Below are 15,760 nucleotides of genomic sequence, written 5' to 3'. Positions count from 1 at the left end.
CCACCAAACACCATCATTCACTATTAAACACCATCATTCTCTACTAAACACCATCATTCACTATTAAACACCATCATTGTCCACCAAACACCATCATTCACTATTAAACACCATCATTCTCTACTAAACACCATCATTCACTATAAACCCATCATGTCCACCAAACACCATCATTCCTATAAACACCATCATTCTCACAAACACCATCATTCACTATTAAACACCATCATTGTCCACCAAACACCATCATTCACTATTAAACACCATCATTCTCTACTAAACACCATCATTCACTATTAAACACCATCATTCTCTACTAAACACCACATCTTTTATGTTTTTTAAAACTTCATATCTATTAAAAATAAGCTGCATAGACTATCTATCTATCTATCTATCTATATATATATATATATATATATATATATATGTAGTCTAGTCTATGCATATACATATTTACATGCATATATTCTCTGTAGTGATGTATAGACAATGGTATACATTTATTGTTATTATTTTAAACATATTGACCACTTTTAACAATATATTTCACTTTTACAGGAGCACAAAATCAAACACAAACCCGCCCACACACGCCGAAGCACCTCAGCTTCTATCCGTCATCATCATCATCATCACCCTTGCCCCTTCTGCACCTCCTGTCAGAGCTTCTATTTTCGGGCCAATTAAAACTCTCTCCCTCGTCTCAGCTCTGGCGTCCACACTCTCCTGCTTCAGCCTAATCCATGTGAAGGACACACACCACTGCTGGACGGACTGCAGAGACGAGAGGGAGACAGAGAGAAAGACAGAGACAGAAGAGAGAGAGAGAGAGAGAGAGTGTGTTATGGAGTGATTAATGTATTTAATGTGTTTCTGATTTCCATTTGCCCTCAGGCCCTGTGAGCTCCAGGTAGCAGGTGAAGCTTCAGTGTGTTGATGATCTGAATCTTCTCACTGCTGAAAAACCCGGGAACTCTGAGCGAAAAGCTCTAGCATTAGTGAATCAAGGCAGATGGACTTACGTGTTAATCTTGAAGCGGTTTCAGCTCAGCAGTGCATTCGTTGCACACTATGTACTAGCCAAACGTAAATATTGGTGGGAACGCACCTGCATTTAAACCTCTGTGCTTTATTTCCATATACATATTTCCACTGGTGATTGGTAGGGGGGGGCGTGGCTGGGCAACCCTTAACTTTTTCTAAACCCAGTTTTTACCCCACCATTTCAAAGGCCTCTTTTCCACTGTCAAGCCAAACTTGTTCTTTGATACAGGATTTCAGCTGATCAACAGTTCAGGGTCTCCTCTGTCGTATTTCTCCTTTCATAAAATGCCATATGTTTTCAGTGGTGACAGGTCTGGACTGCAGGCAGGTCAGTTTAGCACCCTAACTTTTTACCATAGAGCCATGCTGTTGTAATGTGTGCAGAATGTGGTTTGGCAGCTTTTTGCTGAAATAATCAAGGCCTTCCCTGAAAAAGGCGTCGTCTGAAAGGCAACATATATTGCAACATATTATTATTTCCAAAAAGAATTTCAAACGTTGATTTGTTGGATCACAGGACACTTTTCCACTTTGCCTCAGTCCATTTTAAATGAGCTCGGGCCCAGAGAAGGTGGCGGCGTTTCTGGATTCTGTTTATATATGATTTCTTCTCTTGCATGGTAGAGTTTAAACTGCATTTGTGGATGCAGTGATGAACTGTTTCCACAGACAGTGGTTTTCTGAAGTGTTTCTGAGCCCATGCAGTGATTTCCACTGCAGAATCATGTCTGTGTTTAATGCAGTGCCACATGAAGACCCACAGATCTTGGCTAGCCAATACTGGTTTTCAGCCTTCTCCCTTACATACAGAGATTTCTCCAGATTCTCTAAATCTTTTTATGTTATTATATACTGTAGATGATGAAAAGCAAAAGTTCTTTGCTGTTTTACGCTGAGAAACGTTATTCTTGAATCGTTGCACTATTTGATGGTGCAGTCTTTCACAGAGTGGTGAACCCCTCCCCATCTTTACTGCTGAAAGACTCCGCCTCGCTGAGATGCTCTTTTATGCCCAATCATGTTACTGACCTGTTGCCAATCAACCACCAGGTGTTTTTTTAGCATTACACAACTTTACCAGCCTTTTGTTCCCCCGTCCCAACTTTTTTGGAACATGTTGCTGGCATCATATTCAAAAAGGTATACATTAAAATTTATTTGTTTCAACATTCGATATGTTGTCTTTGTACTATTTTAAATTAAATATATGGTATAAATGATTTGCACATAATTGCATTTTGTTTTCATTTACATTTTGCACAGCATCGCAACTTTTTTGGAAATGGGGTTGTAGTTTTTAATCTCCTCAAACAGATTTTAAATGCACAGAATCTTTAATTTTGGAAAAGAAACTAAGACGAATATTACAAACAACTGAAAGAAAAAGAAGACTAGGCCTGATAGAAAATGATTTTCTAGAAAATGTTGTTGCTGACTCTGTGCTGGATTAAAATTATTGACTAATTTACAAAGTATAACTAAAGAAAGGAAGAAAGGAAAAATGAGTAAATTGCACCGTGAGAGGAAAATGAGTGATGATAAGTGGAATTTTGTCCAATACTCTGCTTAAACACCCAGGAAACACTAAGCAAACCGCCAGTGGACCGCCAGCTTTGCCATTAGTGGGCCAACAGTGGCCCACAATCTTCTTGCTATCAGGGGAGACAGGTTACGGTTTCTTTTTCCATCTGCTGTACCACAAAATCAGAACCAGGAAATACCCCAGGAAACTACACAAACGAGGGGCTAACTGCTAACAGGCTAATAGCTATGCACGCACCACTCACCACAAAATACGTTCGATTTAGTCTGTCACTCCAAAACCAGTCTCTGTACTGCTCTCAGATTCTTTATCCTCTAAACAGGCGTTATTTGAGCATCACTTACTGAAACAGCCTGTACTGTGTTGTCTCACCTGTAGCCAGATGGTAACAACTCAAAGCACCACAGAACCGAGCCCAGACTGCGGTGGGAGGCACCGTACACTCGCATTAGCTTAGCACCACAGAACAGGTTCGATTTCGGCTTTCTGTCATTCCACCGCCAACCAGTCGACTTTGCTCTCACTGTTATAAGTTTTTATCATCTATACTTATAACAGCAGAGCCCCAGTTAACGGGGGTTGAATCAAACCTGCACTGAAACATCAGCCTAAATGTTAATGAGGTCTGAGCAGCGCAAAATGATGACAAATGTCAAGCTGGATTGACGTAAGAGTCGCATGAATTCCAGTCTGGCTGTTCAGACTGAGTCACGTTGCCGCAGATCGGATACGTATCGGATTTCAGTACCAGCGTCTCAAATTGGAATTGAACATTTTAGATTCAGTGTGTTTATCTGTTCACACTGACACACAGACACACATCTGTCTCACATATAAAGAAAAAGATTGGATTTGGGCCACTTTTACCTGCCGTGTCACTGAAGAATGAAAAACTTGTACTTAACGGCCATTTTGACTGGAAATTAAACAGATGAAGGGTCTTTTTCACAGCACTGCATATTTATTCTTTATTTTCTTTATTATTTCTAAGCACTGCATTAATTTCCTCATACTTGTGCAGTGACAGTAAAGGTATTCTATGCTCTTCTATTTATTTTTCTATTCTTTCATACACAAAGAAAACAGGCAGCAGGCTATGTAGCAATTTGCTGGAATTGTCTTTGCATCCTTTGCAATTATTTTCAAAGGCAGAGGTGAGTGTGCGGTGTGTGCGGTGTGTGTGGTGTGTCGTACGGCTCTGTTTTGGAATCACAATGCGAGACTATGCATTAGGTGTAGCCGCCGCAGCCTCGTCGCATTTTCACGCTCGAGTTCACGCAAAAACCTGCGGAAGCCAAATTACAGGCCAGCGAGCCGGAGCGTCGGGCATTCAGCGGCGACACTTAAAATGCAACATGGAGAGAGGAGGAAAAAAACACCTCAAGTAACTCAGGACCGGACGGAGCGTTCATGCGGAATTATGAACACGAGCGTTATCTTTCTAATTCAGCCTGGATTTACAGCGAGCCACTCAAAGACACACTTTCCAGCGGCAGTCGAGTCTGAGTGGCTGGCAAACAAAAAGGATCTCAGCACAGAGAATAAAACATGTAAATTTGATTGTTGAGGTCTGTGGCAGATTTTGTGGTCTTAATGTCCACCAGACGAGGAGCCGTGTGACTTTTGCAAATGAACTCAGCAGCTGCATAATATCACCTGTATGTATTTTTATTATATTAGATGTGTATTATTATATACAGTGACCGGTCACTTCTTTCTACACTCACTGTCCATTTTATCAGCTCCACTTACTATATAGGTGCACTTTGTAGTTCTACAGTTACAGACTGTAGTCCATCTGTTTCTCTGTCACCCTGTTCTTCAATGGTCAGGAACCCCACAGGTCCCCCACAGAGCAGGTGCTATTTTGATGGTGACGTGGTGGTGGTGTGTCCACTCACTGTCCACTCTATTAGACACTCCTACCTTGTCGGTCCACCTTGTAGATGTAAAGTCAGAGACGATAGCTCATCTGCTGCTGCACAGTTTGTGTTGGTCATCCTCTAGTCCTTCATCAGTGGTCACAGGACGCTGCCCACAGGACGCTGTTGGCTGGATATTTTTGGTTGGTGGACTATTCTCAGTCCAGCAGTGACACTGAGGTGTTTAAAAACTCCAGCGGCACTGCTGTGTCTGATCCACTCAGACCAGCGCAACACACACTAACACACCACCACCACGTCAGTGTTACTGCAGTGCTGAGAATGACCCACCACCCTAATAGTACCTGCTCTGTACTGTAACACTACAAGGTTGTACTTCACACTTACCCAGTTAATATCTAGAACCTGTTGGGTATTTCAGTGTTATGAGGGTTAATTGATTACTTCAGAAAATGATCAACCAGCTTCTGAGACTGAACTTTGGAGGTGTGTCTGCAGATTCTCTGAGGAACTGAAAGTGAGTCTCCTGAAAAGAATGGAAGCTGGAATAAAGGTGAAGAGTGACTCACTGACTCACACAGCTGAGAGTAGATTTAGCTGTTGAAGCTTCTGTGTCATTTTCTGTTTTCTGCTTTGTTTCCTGATGCTGACAATGTTTAACTTGTGATTAATGCCTTAAATGTAACAATAATATGTCTCATAGGTATTATTTAAGCAGTAGAACACAGAGGGAGTGTGTTATCGTGAAATAACATCACGGCTGTGATTTGGTCGCCGTAGATCATCACAGCCGTGACGTTATTGGCGATAACACACTCCTCGAGTGTTCTATTGCTTTAATACAACAGTTAAATAAATAAAGTAATAAATTAATAAACTGGGCCGTGAACGCGGCGTTTAATATGTTCTAATGTTCGCAGTTCCTTCACCAAATTATAGTTCCTTAACGAGCAGCTTGTTGCTACGTCAGAGTAACGAGCTCCACCCACTCGCTGCACAGCCGGCAGTTCGTTCTCCAGCTCCTCACACTAAATTCCCAAACTGTCATCACCACTGAGCAGCTTTTCAGTCGGCAGCTGTGACAGAAGAACAGCTAAACAACCTGGAATCAGCCAGAAATGAACTCAACACCATTCGCCAAACTAAACGGGCTGTAAGATGCTTTACAGACTGGCTGGAACAAAACAACATTAATACTGATCTGGAAAAACTGACTAAACTGAGCTGAACTTGATATTGCGGCAGTTTTATAGATCAGTCCGATTTGGTCAGACTCTGAAGATCAGACTACACGTTTGGTGAATGGTATTGAGTTCATTTCTGGCTGATTCCAGGTTGTTCAGCTGTTCTTCTGTCACAGCTTCCGACTGAAAAGCTGCTCAGTGGTGATGACAGTTTGGGAATTTAGTGTCGTCTCATCTTCAGAGTCTGACCAAATCGGCTGTCGGTCAAATGTGATCTTAAGTGTCCATTTTCTGTTTGTGCACAAAGTAAGAAGTAAAACCGCTCAGATGTCTTGAGCGTCTCCTACAGTTGTCAAAGTCGTTGCTTAGCAACTGCGTCTCAGCGGAGTGATACAGTGTTTGTGAAAAAACCTGTGATGTTATGGTGAAATAACAGCACGTTTAGAACGCCTCTCAACCAATAAGCTTGCATGGCCGGAACTGACTGTTGTATAAAGATACATTAATCTTAGTTGGTCCTGTAAATTAGTCCTGTTTGCTTTGGTTTTGCTGCAGTCAGAAGATTTTTGTCCTAAAAACACAAAAACACTACCAATTTTATGTAAATGTCCTCTTTTGGTACTCTTCCCACTTTGCCCACAGTGCATAACCAACCCACTGGCCAAATGCAAAGCATCTCTCCACTTTTCTGTCGCTCACTCTTTCCCAGGCCTCCAGCGCTTCCATCTCCACCTCTTCCTGAATCCCTTCTTTCTCCCTACTCATTCCGTCTCTCTCTCTTTTCCCTTCCTCTCCTTTTCCATCCTGTTTCCCATCTACTCTTCGTCCCCGTGGCACTCAGTGGGCACATATTCATGTATGTGTGCATGTGTACGTGTGTGTTCTGACCTGGTAGCCCTCGTTCCATCAGAGCGGATTACACCACTAGCGCTAACTCACAGTTACTAATGCAAAGAGGATTTCAGAAACGTTCCCGCAGCTCCCCAGCCTGGGTGGGCCCTCAGAACCTCGACTAAACGGAATTTAGCCTCGGAATTTAAACTAGAATGCAGCCTTGCAGAGTAAACAAACAGACCTACACGTTCAGAATAACATACAGCTCACTGACCTACATTCCAAAGCATGGAGAGTTATGTTTGTTTTATTCGCATTTGAATATAATTATTAATAAGAGAGAAAGTTAAGGTCAAACCATTCAAATGTTTCTGAAAAGAAAATCTGTCCATGATTTTCGTAAAAGTCTCCTCAATGGATTGATCGATTTTGTGAGTAAGAGACATGTGAAAGAAAAAGATAAAGAAAAAGAGAGAGGGTGGAGGACATAGAGAGATAAAGAGACAGGAATGAGACAGAGAGAGAGAAAGAGTGAAAGGAAGACAGAAAAGAGAGAGAGAGAGAGAGAGAGAGAGAGAGACAAAGAGAGAGAGTTAAAACCTGTTCCTACAAATTCCGATGTGGATACGTTGGATGCATCTCATGTCTTTTCTATTCCTCATAAGAAATACTAAGTCTGAGTGAATTCAAGTCTGAGTCATTGACTCCTCTGAGCCTGAGGAACCATTAGCCCCATGCAGTCAAAGAAACAATTGACCCTGCTGAGTCTAAGGAACCATTGACCCTACTAAGCTTGAGTCATTGACCCTACTGAGCCCGAGGTGCCATTGATCTCACTGAGTCTGAAAGGCAATTAATCCTACTGAATTTGAGCCACTGACTCTACTACATCTGAGCCTTTGAGGCTACTAAATCTGGGCCATTGGCCGTACTAAGTCTGAAGAACTATTGACCCCACCGGGTCTGAGCCACTGACCCTACTACATCTGGGCCACTGACCCTACAAAGTCTTGAGCCACTGACTCTACAGAGTCTGAGCCATTAACCCTACTGATTTTTAAAAAAACATGTTTTGCACTGAGTCTGAGCCATAGGTGCTACTTTTCAGGAGCCATTGACCCTACTCAGTCTGAGTCACTGACTCTACTACATCTGACTCATTGACACTACTAAGTCTGAGCCATTGACCCTACTGAGTTTATAGCCATTGACCCCACTGAGTCAGAGCCATTGACCCTACTAAATCTGAGTCATTGACCCTACTCAGAGTCATTGACCCTAGTAAGTTAGAGCCATTAACCCCACTAAGTCTAAGCCGTTGACTCAAAAAAGTTTTAGTCGTTGACTCTACTAAATTTGAGTCATTGACCATACTAAGTCTGAGGACTTATTGACCCTACTCAGTCTGAGCTATTGACCCTACTAAGCCACTGACACTACTTAATCTGAGCCATTGACCCAAATAAGTCTTAGTCATTGACCCAGCTAAATTTGAGCCATTGTCCCAAATAAGTCTTAGTCATTGACCTTGCTACATCTGAGTCATTGACCGCGGTAAGTCTGAGCCATTGACTCTGCTGAGTGTGCAAAACCATGGACCCTACTAAGTCTGAGCCAATGACTCTACTGAGTCTAAGGAATTACTGACCCTACTAAATTGGAGTTATTGGCCGTACTAAGTCTGAGTCATTGACCCTGAGTCTCTGGTTCCCTGAAGGCTAGCAATGCAAAACAGGCCTCGTTGAAAAGGGCACGTCATGTCTGACTGACCTGTGACAGGTGGCTTTGTCACAGATTTTAAAGCCACTTGTTGCAAAGCACTGCCTTCTCCTGTCGTTTTATTGATGATGTCATCAGCGATTAGTAGACTTCGACTCGACTCTTATCACATGACTGTCGACTTTAAGTCTGGGCCATTGACCTTACTGAGTGTGAGGAACCACTGACCCTACTGAGTCTGAGCCACTGACTGAAAAATGAATAACTTACTTAATAACGGCCATTTCGACTGGACATTAAATAAATGAAGGGCGGTCTTTTTGTAGCTTTTGCTCAGTACTGTATATAAACCTCCAGGGAAACAGGCTTTTAAACCCTATCATAAAATATAAAGATATAAAGTTGATATTCAGACAAGTTTAACAAAGCCTTCTTAATTTTTTACATCATGTACATCAATGTTAAGGATGTTTTAGGTCTTGTTATGACAGTGACAGCATGCCTTAGGCCAGGGACAATGTACATTAATAATCCCCAAATGTAAATGTGTTGATATTAAAGAGATTTACAAAGTAAGAAACAGCTGACATGGAAATTGAAAACTAATATTATAACAAATGTAAAACACAAATAAACAATGACAGACTTCCCAGGCTCAATATCACATAGACTTGCCCTGTAATCAGTTCTATTGCATTGCATTGATGCAAACAGCAACAAATCAGCAAAACACACGTAGAAAAATAACGTAGATCCTGAGACATTAGAGCTCTGCAGGCTTTGTGCAGTAGAAAGCCACACAGCCTATAGTGAGTGTTTTAATACAGCAGCAGATCCTCCATACACTCCTAAACTAAATCACCCTCACAACAGCTCACTTCTGAAGACTGCATATCATCTACTGCCTTCCATCCGAGTGTAATTCGGCAGCCGTTGCGGGTGGTGTGGAAAGGCCCATTTGCGGAAGAGGGAGGAATTGGAGAAGCTTGCTGAAGGGCTTCCTCTCTGAAGGCCTGACAGAATCTATTACCGCAGACAGGCCTCTCTGTGAGCTTCTTAAGAGACATTTTTTAGCTGTCAGTAATCTGGGCTTTACAACGCCTCAGCGTCTTTAGTGAAAAAAGAGCTGGTTAGCAGAAAGAGAAGAGAGAGAGAGAAAGAAAGAGAGAAAGATTCACCTGTTGCTGCTAAAGGGTGCACAGACTAGTTGTCTTGTCGACTTCATCTCTCCACAATGACTCTTTGAGCTTAAAGTTGATGTCGCTGATCTCGTAATTATGACGCTAACGACATGGACGCCTCAGAGAAGACAACAGGTGGGGAGCCTGGTGATTCCGGGGTCTGCATCTCCAGTTTCCTGAAGGCCGTCAATGACTTCGCTCTAACGGTTCTCTGCTGATCTACAGTTCTGCCAGAAAGTCTCCGGAGGCAGAAGTGAAGGAGGACAGTTTCTTATATCCTCAATGGAAAGAGGATAATTCAGTAGATATCAAAGAGTCTTTGGCGTAGACCCCGTCCTCGTTCCAGGTCTTGGAGCGTCGAGACCCTCGCTGATCCTGCCGGATAGAGATGGCAGGGGCAGAGCCTACCCCTGGACCACCAGACAGGTACCCACCTGGTGGGGGTGGGGAGGAAGGAGGGGAATGTCAAAATGTAGGCATCTAAAAGCAGCAGGATAGGTACGTAAGTCGAGTCATTTTAACGGCAGGTGTAGCCCCGTGATTGGTCAGGAGTAATGAATGAATGACGTAGCGTTAGAGTCTTCCTGGCAGAAATTTCTCTAAAACTTCCAGTGTTTGATATTGAACATCATTATCTCCGGTTTTCCTGAAGACTACAATAAAAAGTCATGTGTGGTTAGAGAGGGGCTTAACACCCTACAGTCCTCTGGATCTCCACCATGGGCGATTACTCAGCAAAGCCACTTAGGGTGCACCTAAGTCGGATACAACTTTGTGAGATTTCGGGGGCTGTACCTCCGGTTCTCTGAAGACTTGCAATGCGATCCTCATTGGAAACGGCAAGTCACACTGCAAAAACAGTATCTTGTAAAGTGAAATTATCTTAATTCTGGTCAATATATCTAATATTTCTTATTTTGTGGTGGTTATTTAGCTCATTTCTAGACATGTTTTCAGTAATTTTATTGAGTAATATTATCTCAGTATACTGGCAGATAATTCTTAAAACAAACAAAATTATCTTCCAATACAGTGAGATAATTTTACTTAATAAAATCACTTAAAACAAGTAAAAAAAAATGTTTGAAAATAAGGGAAATAATCTTAAAATAAGCGGTGGGGCAGTGGGTAGCGCTGTCGCCTCACAGCAAGAATGGCCTGGGTTTGATTCCTGTGTGGAGTTTGCCTGTTCTCCCCGTGTCTGTGTGGGTTTCCTCCAGGTACTCCGGTTTCCTCCCTCGGTCCAAAGACATGCAGTCAGGCTGAATGGACATGCTGAATTGCCCCTTGGTGTGAATGTGTGTGACAGTGTATGTCTGTCTGTCTGCCCTGTGATGGACTGGTGACCTGTCCAGGGTGTATCCTGCCTTCCGCCCAATGACAGCTGGGATAGGCTCCAGTACCCCACTGCGACCCAGAAGGATAAGCGGTTTAGATGATGTATGTATGTATGCATGCTCTACTGACCTGTGGAGGATGCCTTTGTCATGGATTTTAAAGTCACTTGTTCCCTTCTCCTGAGGTATTACTCATAACATCATCTGCAATTAGTCGACGTCAACTCGACTGGCAGCACATAACTTTCGACTTTAAATGATCTGAAGTCATGCAACCCCTAGTTGCAGCATATATGGATTGGGCTAATCTGTAAAACATGGACTCAAAAACTATGAATACAGTCAGAACACAACAGCAATGAAATGAGAGAGGGATTTCATGCGATAACTCAAATGTGGTACATCAGCCAAGACATTTTTGGTTTGGCTAATGTAGCTGACATATAATAGAAGCTCATATTTATCTCATAGCTATACTACACTTGGCTTACATACTCGCTGAGATTCGTCATGAATAAATAAACAAAAACGTGTAACATGATGTTTATTTACACAGCTGTACAGATGTTCATTTATGCAAATGTTCATGTTATTGTAGAATATATATTGTATTGTATTTTATTTTGTCTTTTAGAGAAATGTTTGTTAACAGTCTGTGTGCTTGTCTGGTCTGTGTGGTGTGTTACATGTCAGCTAAATTTCGCATCAATTACAAAATTCTTTTACTGACCTATAAAGCTCTAAACGGACTCGCCCCTCAGTACCTGAGTGAACTTCTCTCCTACTATGAACCATCACTATTAGTACCTAGAATTAATACAGTTACCTCGGGGGGTGGAGCTTCTCATACAAAGCCCCCCAGCTTTGGAATAATCTTCCTGTTAATGTTCGGGACTCAGACACAGCCTCAGTCTTTAAGTCTAGGCTAAAAATTTACTTGTTTAGTGGAGCCTTTGGTAATTAGTTTTCCCTGTCAGATAAAAGGTGCAGATCTGGGGTTCATGGTCATAGAGTATTATGGTAAACTGTGAGTGCTGGTGCTGTTGTCCCGCTGCTCTCACTCACTCACTCAGGTTTGTTGACTGTGGAGTGGAGGGGCACAGACATCTCAGGGAGCCTCATGACTCTGTTAGCTTTCTGGTTTCTCCCTCTTAGTGAGGCTGTAATATCTAGACCTGCTGGAGTCTCTGCTGCTCTGTTAACACTGTAATCTGTGATCCGTCTCTCTGTACAGAACTGACTCTCTGTGTGTTTTCCTTTCTTTGCCGAGTTGAACAGCTGCCCATCCTGTGCGGCCGATGCTGTCGCTTTTTCTGCCTTGATCGGGTGCCCACTGCTCCCCAGCCTTCTGGACCGGCTTGACCACCATTGAGCTTCATGCAAACCTCACCCCCATTAACTGACCCTCCTGCTGCTGCTGCTGCTGCATAAACTCAAACTATCTAATTAACCGTTGCTCTGCCTGTTTTTCCCGTTTTGTATTCTAATATTTTATACTAACATTGTTTGCTATCCGGTGTGGTCCAGAGGAGGATGGGTTCCCCTTTAGAGTCTTGGTTCCTCTCAAGTTTTCTTCCTCTTAGGGAGTTTTCCTTGCCACTGTCACCATTGGCGACGCTCATGGAGGCTCAGACCCGGACACTTCTGTGAAGCTGCTTTGTTGTAAAAAGCGCTAAATAAATAAACTTTGACTTGACTTGACTCACCAAGACTAATTCTCTATGGCTGTGTTTACATGCAAACATTTTTGCCAATCCGAATGAATAAGACTGAGGTGTTTATATGAACACTCTATTCAATAATCCGGTGAAAATCCGATGAAATGCTCACTGCAAGTAATCCGATCCAAAAAGACGCGCATGTGTGGAGAACCACTTAGAGTAAACGTTACCATGACAACCAGCATCACGTTAGTCCAGTCAGAGTGAGATGAGTTTCCAGTTGGAGCGCTGGAGTTTTTAATTCCTTTAAAATGATGTCAGACTCAGGAAAACGTCCTTCACATGTCCTTATTAAAGAAGGCCGAGAGGAAGACGTCGTGTTCTGAGACACATAAGCTGGACGTCCGTCCCACCGCCGTCTTTTAAAGATCAGAGCACAAACTTCGTCTCCTCTGCAGACCAGTTTCTGCTCCGCCATGTTGAATGGTATAAACTCTCACTATGACGTGACGAACATGATCAGAACGGACTTAAACTTTCCGATAGGGAATGTAATCAGATACAGGCGTTTACACGGATATTATTCTTCTATTTAACGGATTGTTTAGAGGATTACCCACCTCGATCAGTCGGACAGAGACTGTATTCCGAATGGCCTCAATCAGACTAGACTATTCCAACTGAAGTGTTTACATGGACGTATTCTATTCCGATTGAGCTATTAGTCGGATTATTAACGGATTATCAGACTGCATGTAAATGTGTCTTATATATGTATCGTATTTTGAGATTCTGATTTATTGTTTTTTATATATTGTGTTTTATAAATAAAAACACACGTATTGCCAAGATAAATGGTTTGCTTACGTGTCTAAGACTGCACCGTATACATACATGCATTCAAGATATGTTCAAGTATTTTTCCAGCTTCTTCAATTCTGTCAGAATCTTCTTAAGAGTTATTTAAACCTGAAAACAGGAGAAAAAAAATAAACATTCGCTTCCTCGCTGTGCGCCGAGACGCTTCTCTGAAATAATGAATAATCACAAACCTTTATATAAAACAACTTCCCAGAAAGGAAGCATCTGTTGGAGAGGCAGCATATGTTCCGCCAAATGATGGAGATAAATATGTTTAGATATTTTCATCATTTCATGATATTTTTGTTACTATTTTTGCTTTTATCTTCATTGACTTTCATCTTTTTATTTCTTTCTTTCTTTATTAAATAGTTATCCTTTTATTTCTCCAAGAACAGCATATGTGCTGTAGATCGTTCATTAACAGAAAGCCTCCAGACTGGACAAAGAGTGGACAGATTTGATAACTCTCAGGAAAACAAATTATTCTGAGTGCTGTTACTTTATTTAGAAATTATCCTGAAGAGTCATTTCAAACTCTCTTTGGAGGAGCAGAACATCTCAAAAACATCTGTATAAATACATAAATGGGTGCTCCGTGTGAGCAGCATAAAAGTCCATTTACAGCACAGTGTTTTTATTGAGTTCAAAATAAATAAATAAGTGTATAAATACAGAAGTCAGTTGTCAGATGCAGATAGGCCATATGGGCCATTCTACCAAATTTGATCAATCTGAATTAAAAAACTAATAAAAAAACAATAAAGTATTCATATTTTAGTTATTTACAGGGGTTTTGTTCTGGTCTATCTAAACCTAAGACCTTAATAGAGGCAGTAATACGCTAAAAATATACACGATCATCATTTATAGGATACTTTCTGTTGGGAGGAGTCTGTCTCAAATAGGAGGGTCCAATGTTTTAATGAAACTACTGAAACACAGAGTTTTAGTCTTATTTTAGCCACGCCCCTGCATTTTAGAGCAGGAGGTGAGGCTGCATCCCTGTCCCTCATGGCCACATGGTGAGCAGTTAGATCCCATTGTTTTGAAGTAAATGTGTCCCAAAGTCTGAAAATCAGTGTGGAACATTAAGAATCGTCATATTTTCTGCAGTTCAGCACTTTTTAGTGTTTTAATGTAAAATATGATGATTTTCTGTGTGAACAGCTGTTCAAAGCTGTGTTTGCTGAGTTTCTGAGCTCAAAATGAGCTAAAATTGTCACTACTGACACATTTGGTACAGTTTGGTAGAGTTATGATTGTTTTGGTAGAGACAGAATGGAAATGATCAATCATTAGTTTTAATAAAATAAACATAATTAAGGTTTAGAGTCACTCAGAGCAAAAGGACTTTTATCTAAAGTCCAAAATCAGTTAAAAGTCCCAAATGTGTTTCAGCTCTGACTTTGAATCAGTTCAGTAGAGTGATCTGTTACTGCTGTCTTACTGTTGTTACAGTAGTGCTAATTGTTGCTAGTGCCTCTATGGGAATTACTATAAAATATTAGCACCAAGCTAACTGAGGTTCTTCACATTAGATTAAATACAACTTCATAGCATTTCACATGTGAAGCTTCTAAAATGTTTTTTTTTAAAGTAAATACATAAATAATATGTGCTCGTGTGACACAAAATAACACATGATCACGTTTTCTTGTACATGTATGTGAAAAATATGTTTATTCACATGTGAAATTCATGGGTTTTTCTCTAAGGGTGTTATTGATGGAGACTGAGTTGAGTTAATCTGTCTAGCTGGTCAGTCAAAAGCTAGATAAACTAACCACATTTTTCATGGGTTATGTTTAGTACAGCTTTATACATTTTTTTATATATTTTACAACATATACATGTAGTTTGTGACTGTATACATATAACTTATGCACATTCCTGCTTTCGCTGTTCAAGGTTCTACAGTTAAGTCCTATTTAAAAATAAAAAGATTTACACAGTTTCGCATTTATTTATTTTTCATTCCAAACTGCACATGATTTTTTAGATATACTTATTAGGATGACTTTGGATGTAGATGCATTCAAATAGTTACATCCATTCCTATGAAATAATTGATAAGAAAAAAATGCAAAAAAATTGTTTATGCTGGTCTGGTTCTGATTTAGCTAATCACCCATCATGGTCATGCTGGTTGACCAGCATGCCAACATCTAAAACACAGCATATGCTGGTTTTCTAGCAGAGATGAGGTTATATTAGACATAAAATACAACTTTTACACAGATACTTGCACACAAAATGTCATGTTATCAGCATGTAGGTTTACTTTGTCGTTCTACAGTTACAGACTGTAGTCCATCTGTTTCTCTGGACACTTTGTTACCCTGTTCTTCAGTGGTCAGGACCCTCACAGAGCAGGTATTATTTGAGTGGTGGGTCATTCTCAGCACTGCAGTAACACTGACATGGTGGTGGTGTGTTTGTGTGTGTTGTGCTTGTGCGAGTGGATCAGACATAGCAGTGCTGCTGGAGTTTGTAAACACTGTGTCCAC

The sequence above is a fragment of the Colossoma macropomum genome, unplaced genomic scaffold (assembly GCF_904425465.1).
Source record: "Colossoma macropomum unplaced genomic scaffold, Colossoma_macropomum, whole genome shotgun sequence".
Taxonomy (NCBI): Eukaryota; Metazoa; Chordata; class Actinopteri; order Characiformes; family Serrasalmidae; genus Colossoma; species Colossoma macropomum.
Note: the sequence above shows the minus strand (reverse complement) of the source record.